This window comes from Schistosoma haematobium, chromosome 3 (assembly GCF_000699445.3).
Source record: "Schistosoma haematobium chromosome 3, whole genome shotgun sequence".
Taxonomy (NCBI): domain Eukaryota; kingdom Metazoa; phylum Platyhelminthes; class Trematoda; order Strigeidida; family Schistosomatidae; genus Schistosoma; species Schistosoma haematobium.
This window is the reverse complement of record NC_067198.1, coordinates 40489980-40503236: the sequence shown is the minus strand read 5'-3', so window position 1 is coordinate 40503236 and position 13257 is coordinate 40489980. Positions and strand designations below refer to the sequence as shown.

Genomic DNA, 13257 nt, shown 5'->3' with positions numbered 1-13257 from the left:
GTTTTGTCATAAAAGTAAACCTTCTGATTAATCTTCTCATAAATTTCATTTATATATCACAGGACTTATATTAGGATCAATATTTTACCCCATTTATATTGTAATGATACATTAGTCATTACTACATATCAGACTCATTTCAGAGGTAAATGCAGTTGGTCATGGGTAGGGATAGACTGTGTTATGACTATGAAGGTCCGACTGCCAGAATTTGATAGTAGTGACTTCGAGTTGTGGTTTGCTCAACTAGAGGCACAACACTAAATCTGAGTTAACTCTCCACTAAGATTTATGCTCTATCCCCCCACCTTTGGCTGCCACAGAAGACTATGACTTTATTTTGAGTTCTCAAAATTCATAACCACATACCAGTTTAAGACGTGAGATGGTGAGCCGTCTATATTTGTCAGCCGGTCAAAGAATCCAAAGGCTTTTCCAAGGAGAAACATTAGTGATAGGTCAACACCTTAGTTCTTACGACACCTTCAAGCCTTAGTAAGTGACAACACAGTGGGTGAATTAGTTGCAAAACATGGTTGGATACAAACTCTCATGCTGCTTCCAATACTGTTAAGATGCACGAAACCCGGAAACTTCTTTGTTTCACTCAGCACGTATTGCATATAGGATAGTGGAGAGAGGTCTCCCAATAGGATTACGAACGATTCACCATACATGAAACAAAGAGTTATCAAAAGACCCAGTCATAGCCGAGTTCATTGTAAATGTCAAACGTCTGACAGGAACTCCCACCAAATAAAAAAACAAATCATAGAAACAGTAGCAGGTCGCCACAACAACAAAGGTCTAGGTTTAAGAGCAGGCCAACACCGCCTAAAGAATCTGGACAATCTTTCAATACCACCGTAAGTTCTATGGCCAACCATATTTCCAGCCTAAATTAACTCCCAAGAATGTAGGCAATGAATAACACCTTAACAAGTCGCAATGACTGAGCAGGGTTGTCCATGTAATCGCTCGACTTATTTTGTAGACCACTCTTGGCTTGAACGTTTCGGTGGACACCAAACTGGGCCAAGAATTTCCCTAGTTACTCGTCAAACTGCCAACACAATCAAAACCGAGACGTTTGGGCAGATAATGCTGACGTTAGACTTATGAGTTTGTAGGAAGTTTCACCTAACGGTACTGGGAATGGGCTTTTAGAGAGGTATGAACTTCAAGTCCACACCAACAGAAGACGTTTGGCACTTGAAAAGTCTTCGAGTTACACAAAAATTAAAGAAAGTCAAATTACCACTTTGAACTTGATAAAAACTACGCCAGTAACAAATGCTAAGTTCCAGGCTACACTTGCATCATTACCAAACCTAACCAAATCCAACTCTTAACCTTACAGTGCAAGTTCAGGGTAAGTCAAACAATGAGAAAAAAAAGGCATACTTGTGTTTGTGAGGTCAAAGAAACGATCACTAGATCAGTCTAAAATCGGTAGAGCTGAATTCGACTACATACTAAATCTGGGCATTGTCCGTCCTTTTGATAGCCATGGACATACCAACTACATATAGTCCCAAAGAAAAATAAAGGCGACTGATGGATGTACGGGGATTACAGGTACCTCAACTGTCAAATCGTACCACATATTTACCTATTACCTTTAACCTAGACTTATATTGACAGCTTACAGGGTACAAACACATTTCCTAAAATTGACATGGTCAGGGTATATCGCAATATCCCGGTAGCTGAAGAAGATATTCTTAAGACGGTTCTTGCTTCGTCGTTCAGACTGTTCGAGTTTGCAGGCATGCCATTTAGCCCGACGAACGCGGCACAAGCATATCAAACATTTACGGACAACCTATATCAGGATAGTTCCTCTTTGCACAAGATTATATCGATGATTTATAGATCTTCAGTCCTGATTTAAAATCATATGAACAACACTTGAGAGCAGTTTCAAAGCGGCTTGGTGAAAACGCATCAAAGCGCACTTTCGGCGTTCAAACTTTGGAATTTCTCAGATACACAATAAGCCCAGAAGGGATTACATTGATCAAACGAGAGGCGGACACCATTATGCGAAACTCGATTTCAAGTCCTATAACTTAACTTAAAAGTTTTCAAGATTTAGTTAACTTCCACTGTAGATTGGTACCTAGTTGTGCACAATTAATGCAACTTCTGACAGATTACCTTAGAGGATAATTAAAAGAATTTAAGCTGACTTCTGAGGCTGGTGAGGCTGTTAAACAGCTAGAAGATAAAATGACTCGAGCGTCTACGTTGACATATCCGAACTCCCATTTCCACTTGCCTTGCTGTTGAATGCTTCGGACAAAGCAGTAGACGGTATCCTTAACAAACTGGCTAAAAACACCTGTAAACCGATTGCGTACCTCTCGACAGGATTTGCCCCATCAAAGACGTGGTATTTTACCTTCGGCAAAGAACTCGCAATCCGTCTAAATATTGAGGGTTTCTGGCACAGTTCATACAGATTATAAAACATCGACAATGCATTAAAAGCTAGATTCGGTAAGTATTCTCCTCGACAGATCCGATAGCTTGACTATATATTGCAGTTCACTATTGATAACGGACATGTCAAAGGTCATGACAATCACGCGCCAGATGCATTGTATCGGCGAGAAATGAACATGATGTAAGAGTCTACAGTAAATTTCGAGGCGTCAGGAGACAACCAGGAAGTCGATTAAGAATCGCTAAACCTACTTGCAGCAAAGAAATCTAGTCCTAAACTAGGACAGCTGCCATCACCCATTGAAGGTAGTTTGATTTATGTAACACGACCAAGGAGATACCTCTACCTTACGTTTTCACAGCTCCGTCCTGTTCTTATATCATTTATGGACCTCATGAATATTTTATTCATGTGAATGCAATCGATTTGGTACTCCGCTGTGTGATCTAGTAAAACCCTTTTAAGAGGAAGTGTAGTAGCCCATGATCATGGTTTTGTAAATACATAGATCTAACAGTCACTCAACAATCTCATTATCCTTGTTCTCTGTCGCCCCGTCATGCGTCCATTCCCAGAATTGTTCATCATGATGTTGACACTTAAGTAGCCGATCAGAGTGACTAGATTTTTCTATGAGCACTTCTCCACAATGAACTTAAGCCACTCATAAGTCTGATCTTTATCGTTTGCGCTGCTACCATTAGTATGCATGCAGTGCAGGAAGATGTTGAACATAATCTTTTCCCTCTGTTTGAAGGATACTTTTATGGATTTAAAGAAGGCGGTTTCTAATACTGTAAGCACGTTTTTTTTCGTTTCTTTGGATAGCAATAAAACAACTATCTGCGTGCGCGAAAAAGTTCCGTATTCGTGGCCAGAATACTATAACAGACCTCCTAAAGCCGGTCTTTTCCGCTCAGATTGTGTCCAATAGGCGTCATTCATCTCAAGCCTTCAGATTGCATATTCTAATTTTCACCGATTTTCAAATAATTCTTCCGATATTCCACACTGTTCGAATACTCTACGTCTTTTTATTGCCTCCCTGAATGCCAAGAGAGAAGTCGCCCTTATGACTTTTACTACAGTGTGTCTTAACCCTCCCATATGAAGACCCCCACCCAATCCTCCTCTCTTACCTGAACCATGGACATGCAGTAACCTCAACAACACCCCCAGAAGTTGAAAAGTTTCCGATTTTTGAGTTATATTACTAAAGGAATTTTGTCAGCGAATGTCAATACATTCAACCCCAGCACACACCACATATGACTCATGCTGCATTTCAGTGCTTCATGTTTTACATGTGCTTTGCCGACTACTTTAGCATAAAACACACCCAATATCGAGACTAGATTGCTCATTTTGCGTTGCTGGATGAATATATTCTCACAACAGGACCAGTATAAGGATATATATGAAATCAATACGAAAGCAAATGACAGCTTAGATTAAATGCGATTATAAATAGAACACCTAAATATACATCATTACACACTTTTTCAACCAGTCATAGTTCTGGAGACTAAAATATTTAAATCTAAATTATACTAAGTGGATAAATTAATGAAGGACATGAAATAGTTCGTGAGAATTATAGAAATCCAGAAGAAATGTAGGAAAAACAAAAACCTACTTACTTACGCCTGTTACCTCTCGTGTGGAAGCACTAGTCACGCACCAGTAAACTCTATCCAACTCTGTCCTGAGCTATCATTTCCAGTTGCTACTCATCCTTTTCATATCTATTTCTCATACTCGACGCAGTGTGTTCATTCGTCTTCCTCTTTTCAGTTTCCCCTCACGATTCCAAGTAAGCGCTTGCTTCATGACGCAGCTTAGTGACTACCGAAATGTATGTCCTATCCACTTCCAACGTCTTTCCCTAATTTCCTCTTCAGTTGGAAGCTGGTTTGTTCTATCCCACAGTAGATTGTTGCTGATGGTATCCGGCCAACGGACAATGAGTATCTTGCGTATAAAACTGTTTATAAATACTTGTACCTTTTTGATGATGGTTGTGTTAGTTTCCGAAGTCTCAGCTCCTTACAGTATTACTGTCTTGACGTTTGTATTGGAGATTGTGACTTTGATACTGGTTCACAAGCAGCTGTTTTGAGTTGCCTATGTGTTGTATATGTGAAAGATTCCACCTCTTCGAAGTGTGATTGTGTTGGTGTTCTCCGCGTTGTATTTGAGGATGTCTGTTTTTCGCTTGTGTGTGATGAGGCCTAACACTACAGAAGCTGCTGCTACATTGTTTGCCTTAACCTGCATTTGTTCGCGTGTATGAAAAAGAAAAACCAGGTCATCCTCAGAGTTCAAATCATCTAGTTCCACCCAATCTGTCCACTGTATTCCATGCTTCCTTCAGATGTGGGGTTTTTCATAATCCAGTCAACCACCAGACGACAAAGTAAGGGGAAGAGTAAGCAGTCTTGTCTGACTCCAATCCTTACTTGGAATGCGACTGTCAGCTGTCCTTCATGCACCATTTGTCACCGTAGTCCGTCGTATGAATTCGGGATAATGTTGACGATCTTCTCAGGCACATCATAGTGTCGAAGAGGATTCCATGAGGTCTCGATAAAGAAGCAAATGATAAGTGTTTAATTTAAAATCAAGAGACCAATGAAATATAAAACAGGAAGGGTCGAGAATGAAAACTCCATATTTAAAAGTGGAGTAAAAAGTTACATCACAAAAGTGTGTAGCTGAAGGGATTTCCATACACACTCACAGAAAATCTTCAGAAAGAATCTCACAACAGGTGCATTCCATAGCAGACTGTGGTGCCCTAATGCAGGTCTCTGTAGCTTATTGTGGTCAATAAAACTAGGGAAATTATTATCAAACCCTACAAACATATTGTTATTGTTACAAGTACTATATTACTGCCTTATCTGCACATAAATTAAGCAAAGGTCAATTTTCGTAACAGTTCTGTCTGAAGTTACCATTTTTTGTATAATTACCAAGTAGTGAAACTATTATATTATTGCACTTCCCTACTTGTGAGCTTTCGATGAGACAGAAATCGTTATTTTCTTATTTCTCCCAAATTATTGTTAGTTTACAACAGGCCTGTCATTCAGGCCTCTTCCACTTACGGCGCAGTTGTACCTATATCATAATTTCGCAATTCCGTTGATGTGTGATCGGGATTTTGCTCTATATTAATGTACGAGTGATTCATAGATTCGTTTTCAAATAAGTGTTATATGTATAGACACTTTTACGGTCCGGGAATGTTATAAGTAAAATTATTCTGAAGAATTATTCAACACTATAATGGCACATATTTAAAAGTTTGGCCAGTGGACCAGTTCACTGATTCAGTAAAGAAGAAAAAGTACATCGCTTCTCCTGAATAGAGAATTAACTGAATACCATGCAGTTTGTAATAATATTGCACACTATTTATATAGTTGACGCTAGTAAATGCCCCTGTTAACACCACATGCAGTTAATGATTTCAAGGATTTTCCAATCAAACAGCAAATAAAAACACTGATCTTGACAGAAATCATTCTAGTCAAAAAATAAACATCCAAATATTTGTAGTGTGGCGTCGAGTCACGTTTGACTATGATCATCACTACAAGAAGATTGCGTACCAGAACAGGCTAAACCTCCGAGTAAACCAGAAATCAGAAGGCAATTGAAGGTTGTAGCAATATATATTTATTGGCAATCTCGTGGTATCGAAATTTACCGAAATCGTGCCAAAGGAGCACAAGTGGAACTACTGAGCAAACGTAAGTTCATGCAAGGTCACGAGCAACGGAAGAATGTACGTAATTTGGTATCGTTAAAAAAACAAGTACGGTAAAACAATCCCTGGTACAATTGGTTATAATAATAATTGTTTCCATTACACCAATCGCGTTTTCTTGATAAAAGTAGGTCACTACACATTAGAACTGAAACTAACAAGGCGTCTTTATACTGTGATGAAACAAAGGATTCATAGTTAAAAACGTACCTACCAATATGAATCGTTTCATTTGTTGACGAAGTGAGTTTTTCATTTGAACTACGTTTGTTGCGTTTAGTTATTTAAGGATTATCAAGACTACTTAATGGAAAACTATAAAACAAATAAGCATTAATTTTAACATTACTATTAGGAAAGGATAGTTACACGCTAAGTAATTCGTGGCTGACTTATATTTGTTGGTGATTAATTGAGAAGATAAAATCGTGGGAAGAAAATACTGCATAGAATACAAATTACTTTTAAAACTACACTTATGTGCATGTAATTTCATCAAGTTGTAAAAGCAACGAAGGGTCAAAGCATAAATCATTTAACTCATTATACACCATTCTTTTAAAATTTGTCTTTTTTTATTACCGATACATCCTTATAGGTAGTTAGTTTTGTTTGATGTAAGGACTTAAAATCCTTGTTTTAACTTAGCCTTAAGTTTCAGATTACAAATGGCCATCATTTTAAAGGTTACTAATAAATCTTCCGTAATCTGTTATAAAGAACAACTTTGACATGTTCAACAACTAAACATTCAACCATTTCAATTCTGATTGTTATATCTTTTGAGCTGAATGGACTAATCGTGAAAATGTCATTGTCATTCTCATTAACTTCATCAGAGCACAGTCTGATCCTAAGGATGTAAATGTATGTTATTCGGTTGTAAAATATACGTAAACGTGTTCAAGTACACAAGATCCCAATGCACTTAAAATGCAAGAAGAAATATAAATATATTTGTGCCAGTAATTTGAATTTACAAACTTGTAGCCTGGATACTTAAAACAACGGTTTCCAGTACTTTACAAACATAACCATATACCGAAATTTTCAGAAAGTGACAGCTGAATCTTAAGGTACCTTCGGGATGCATTTAAACAGACCAAGCATTAACTAGACAAGATATATTTATCTTGAAAAATACGGAACGTCGCAATATTTCTTCAATGATATAACTGAGATTGAAACGTTATTTTGATGAACATCTTACTGTTTGAGTAATAAAGAATATACCATGCAAATGATCTAATTTTGTTTGGTGCAATTATAAACTGATTGGCGTAAGAATTAACTGGTCGGAATACAGTACAATAGGACCCAACCACCAGTTAATATGAATAATAAATTTATATGCTTCATATGGTTTTTGTTTAGCACTCTGATCAACAATATTTGGAATACAATCGTCAAAAAAAGAAAATTATTGCTACTCGATAGGAACAAACTTGTAACGCTACACAACAGTTGAGACTAATCAATTCAGATGCTTGAAGCTTTTTTCTAAAGATTAAATTTATATTTCATTGAGTATAGGTGTTATTGATCAATAAGATTGACTTTTGATGACACCAGTAAAAAGAACTTAATGGTAGTGTTCACTTTGGAAAAAATAAGATGCATAATAATATTTTAAGACCCTTTAGAATATCGCATATTCAAATGATTTTAACCAGAAAAAGCAATTGAGCGAAAATGAAGTATCAATATATCTTATGCCAGTTCAAGTAACACATCTCTTCCCAAATCTCCACCAGTATTGAAAGTACAAGACTTACTACAAAACTATTCCAATGAGTAATATGTAAGACTCAATTGAATGTAAGACTCGCTAATCAAAAACTAACCAATTTCATACATTTACAGTTTAATTACGACTTTTTTTTTAAAAAAATAACAATATACTGTTGATTCAGCAATGACAATCTATACCATGATAGGATATAAATTAACCAAGTTGTGCCAATCCAGTGAATTGACATTAAAACACTGAGTAAATATTTTTTTTAAATCTTCCGTTTTCTTTTTCGTCGAAAAAGAGATTTAAAAAAATAAGAAACAAACAAACATACAACTCTAAGTGACAAAAATAACAGTGATTATCAAAAACTCAAACATACACCAACAACAAGATCATCTTATCAGTATAGGGTTGGGAAGATTGTTGAGTTTTAATTGAGATCATGAACCATTGAATGTTAGACTACCGTTGATTGGTTCATGATCTCAATTAAAATAAAATCATCTTCTTACCGGATCGTTTTTTGCTCAAAAAAACGATGCGGGCTGTAGACTAGAAAAAATAATCAAACAGAAAAAATATATAAATGGAATAGGAAAATTGCAGTAATCAAGTATTTGTTTATTAATCAATGAAAACAAATTTTCCCTGTCAATTCTATTATTATCTCAATTTTGAATTGTTTAAACTAACTGTAAAATGTCCAGAACCGACACGAAAATTCTCTTCAAATTTATAACCATTTCTTGAAAGATACTGTATAACTGCTGGTCTTAACACTGGGGCTATTGACACTAAGTCACTTTCACTGCCAGCTGCTCGACCAGTTATCACGGTGAAATATTTCAATGATTTTAATCGATTTAATTTATCTTTTAAATAAGTTAAACGTTGTTGTAATACATGTAATGCGCATGATTTATTTAATCCATGTAAATCAAGATAAGCAAATGCTAAACAAGCTGAATGAATTGGTTTCCCTCCATTAGTCAATAATTCATCTTCATATAATGATGATCTTGTATCAGCAAGATATTCAGCTTTTTGTAATTCTAAATAATGCAATTGACTTTGTAATGAACGTATCTAAGGTGAATTAAAACAAATGTGTAAAAACAAACGACAGTTTAAAAGATAACCAACAAGTACTGAACAGAGATTTTAAGCTTAAAACTAATCATCAGTAGGCACTTACACAACTGCTTTATTAGGAGACCTTGATTAGTCCAAGTTCAGTGATCCGTGTTTTTAAAACCATTTAGTCTGTGATATAGCATTAATATGTACTAAAAAGTTACAATGTCCATGGAGAGACCTGAATCCCACCTATCCCGACCCTTTGTGATGTTCAGCCCTTCCTCCTCCGGTATCCAATGTTTCTTCAGTGTATCCAGTTCTCAAAATAATAAAGTTATTATGCTAGGCTTATTCTGTACACAGTTCCGTATTGTTTTATAGCTTATCGAGCAAGAGATTATAGATTAGTTATATACACGTTTCAGTTGTTTAAGTGATACACTGATAAAATATGCTCAACAAGATAGAACTACTGACATAAGTTCACATTGCACTCCTAATAACTGGATATGAATATACAAAACAGTTAATCATCAAATAATGTTTTTCTACCTAGTAAAATAAGACAATCAAGCATAGAAGATGTCTCCTTGACTTTTTCTCAAATCTGCCGTTCGATGTAAAATCTAGCATTTTCCCTTCACCTATTGAGTGGATACTGCACCTAAGAGCACAAATTTTATTGAGAATTTCATTTTAAGCTCTAACTTCCACGACATTTGCTTTCTAAATCCAGAAAAGTGGGAAGCACCACAGTAAGGTATTCACAGAAGACATATGTAAATAGCTTTAGATGAGTGAAATGGAGTCATCAATGAAAATTAAACTCTCATATGCGGAAATGGTCCACGAAGTAAATGGAAAAATTTCCGAAAATGCTAGTTATCGTACTTTTACTAAACACTGAGAAAGGATAGTTATCCTCACATACACTTGTAAACAAAATATTAAACACAAAACTAAACATGATTACAAATTATTTAAAATAAATATGATTATAGGATTTGTTTTTAGGCCCCTTACTCTTGAATAAGATATAGACCTAATTATTAGGTTCAACTGTCACCGGTCGCATTATTTATTTCAGATTATACTTTCTTCCCAACTGTATATTAAGAGATACTCGTAAAAAGACCATGTGTGGCCGTCCTTAATTATCTCTTGGGCTCTAATACAGTCATGCTCCTAGGTCTCCAAGACCTCTTATCAATCCGGTTTCGCTTCCGGATACCTTAAGACGTACTTCCTCATGTTGTGAGCAACCATGAAGCGACAGCTCCTCACACACTTTTGACATTACTCTAGAACGCCTTGACAAACTTTATCTCCCGATATCAATTATAATGCCTATAGGATTACAAGGTGCTTTTTCATTTAATAGTCAAGTATGCAGTGATGTACAAATCATCAACGTTGGAGGTTATAAGTTATAAGTTGTTATAAGTTACTTAAGAAGTATATCTTTATTATTTTACAAAATAAAATCTTAATCTTTGATATTTTTGCGGCGATCATTAAAGACTGTTGGATTATCTAAACAACACCGAATAATCTATTCTCAAACTACGTATGAAAGCAAACCAGTTTCATCTTTTAATCAATAATAGACAATCTCCTCAATTAGTTTCTACACCTCATGACTTCAAAATACAGACAACAACGATGCATTAAGGAACACGCTTGGTTGTTGACTATTACAATACGTAATAAATGAACAATTACTAATTAATGAAATATAATGAACACTAAAACCAAGGAAAAAAACCACAGAAACAAACAAACAAATGAAACACAAACCTCAGTTATTTGGAATTGTTTAATTCGATTATCGTTAGCATATGAAAGATCATTCTTCATACGACCTATCCTTTGTCGAATACCAGATATCTTTTGGTTAATCAAATTTAACCAATCAGTATTATGAATACTGCTATTGCTAATATCAGTTACATAACCTTGGTTAGATGAAACTGGTGAAACTCTACTATCATTATCGTCGACATTTTCAATGTATTTATTTACAGTTTCCACGAGAAATGGATTTAACGAGTGAGTTACAAAACCTTGTTTTATGAGATAACCCGAAAGATTTTGCTCGTTTAAACTAAATTTAATAAAAAAAAAAGTACACGAAAAAGAAGAAAAAAACAACATATTTAGCATGAAATTACAAAATAGTACAACATAATTACGTAGAGCAATAATAGTGATCACGATAATTTTTTAATTCAACATCACATGAAACAAATTGTTCACACCAATCGTGAACAGCATTGCAACAAATTCCTGTCTTACACCAATATATGCGGTATAAATATGATAAATGGATGAGCTTAAAACAACCGGGATTAATTTCCGGCCAACTTTTGGTCAATCAGAAATCGATAATTTATGGGAAAAACAATGATATAACGGATGGTTTAAAGTATTTCCCTCTCGCTCAAGTATACTAGGATTTTAGTGGCCCCGTATCTGACTCCAATTGGATTGTATGAATGATTGTTATTGAAATATATATTCTGCCAATAACTCGCATTAGTGAATAATAGAATTAAATAAATCAAACACGAGAATGTATTTTTGAATATGTATATTTTATACAATCATTGATCCAAGCAGACGATCAAAGGAATGAAGCGCAACGAGATGATGCGCGGTGGAGAAGGCATGTAAGTCAACTCGATTTATTCAAGCGTTGACCGATATTTATGGCCGAACAAAAATAAGTTACAAGCATGTAATGAGTAGGATAAGGAATGTACACACATACACTCATACAAAAACAGTCAAGGTTGATAAGTTAATAATTGACAAAGTGAAAACGTGACTCAAGAAGAATGAATACATGGTGGTTGGAGGTAGTCAACAGGAAACCCTGAGCCCGGGTTTCGTGTTATTCGGCACTCGTCAGCAAGGTGTACCTTTAATCTTGAGGGAGCTGGCGCTTCCTGACGGATTCGATCCTGTGTCACCCAGCTTCATAGTCAGAGATGTTACCACTGGGCTAACCGGACCTAGATTGACATCCTGTAGGACTGAGATGTATTCATAATTGATTGATCACTGGGTGGTGATCAATGACATGTACGTCAGGTCCTTCTTAGTGCAAATGGATTGATATCGACCAAGTTGCAATGTGACCACTAGTCTGGGTAACTCAAAACCCGGGTCCAGGGTTTCCTGTTGACTATGTCCAATCATCATCTTATCTCAACATAGTGTACGCAATGTCGAGTCACCTAGACTGGTGGCCACATTGCAACTCGATCGATAGCATTCTATTTGCACTAAGAAGGACCTGACACGTGTGACATTGATCACCAACCAGTGATCAATCAATTGTGAAAAATGAATAGATTGGCTTGTCCAGAAGCTAGAATATGTTACGTTGATACGATAATAAGGCTAGTTACGTTATAACAGATTCAGGATTCACGACCCGGAAGAGAAAACCAGATTAGCACTAGATAATACTTTCATTTGACACAATTATAGGCATTCACACTCAGTGAGTTCGGAATAGAAATCAATAGCACGAAAGGAAATCACGTACTTAGTAGTCAGTACGCTGTGCCTGTTTGTCCAGGCTCAATGACTAATTATATTTTAGTTTCACTACCACACACGACCTTCCCCTCTAAGGTTGTAGACAGCCCTGTCCCACATCCGTTTGAAAAGATTGATCAGAATTATGACTTACCATTGCATGCATATACCTCCCCCCATGAAACAATGTAGGGACCTTATGTTGCAATGTTATAAATAATTTAACGTTCCCAATCTGCATTATCTCATAGCTTAAGTTTTGATTGTATGTGAGTATTTAGGCATACAAATCGACATGTGATTTTGACTTGCATAAAAAATATGCTACATGTTCCATTCATCGCCTTTCACGTGGAAAAAAAACATAAGGCCATTGTTCCAGTTATAACATGAATATGCACTTTCAGCATTGATATATGTGATTAACACATGTGATACACCTACAAGACAATCATACGGAACATATGCATTTGCTTCATACTTATTATAAGGACTCATTTTAGATTTTCTCCCTGAGCAGACTGGTTCTCTCATTGCTTCAGACAAACTTCCCGTGCCCTCTGATTCATCATTCCACTAATTGGGGATTCTACCGAACATAGATTGTGAGAATACCAGAAATCCGATAAAATAACATCAGGAATGTGACTAGAATTCAACTAATTTGGGACA

General features: G+C 36.0%; 1 protein-coding gene across 1 annotated transcript in view; it reads right to left on the bottom strand.

The window, feature by feature from the left end:
* Positions 1 to 7432: 7432 nt before the first annotated feature.
* MS3_00005788 (uncharacterized protein) overlaps positions 7433 to 13257 on the bottom strand; it is a 108225-nt gene continuing 102400 nt past the window's right edge. Inside the window, exons 20-21 of the mRNA XM_051213869.1 lie at positions 10837 to 11143; positions 7433 to 8514 (exon numbers count right to left, since the gene is read on the bottom strand). The gene's annotated coding sequence lies outside the window, so the exon portion shown is untranslated. The remainder of the gene's footprint in view (positions 8515 to 10836; positions 11144 to 13257) is intronic.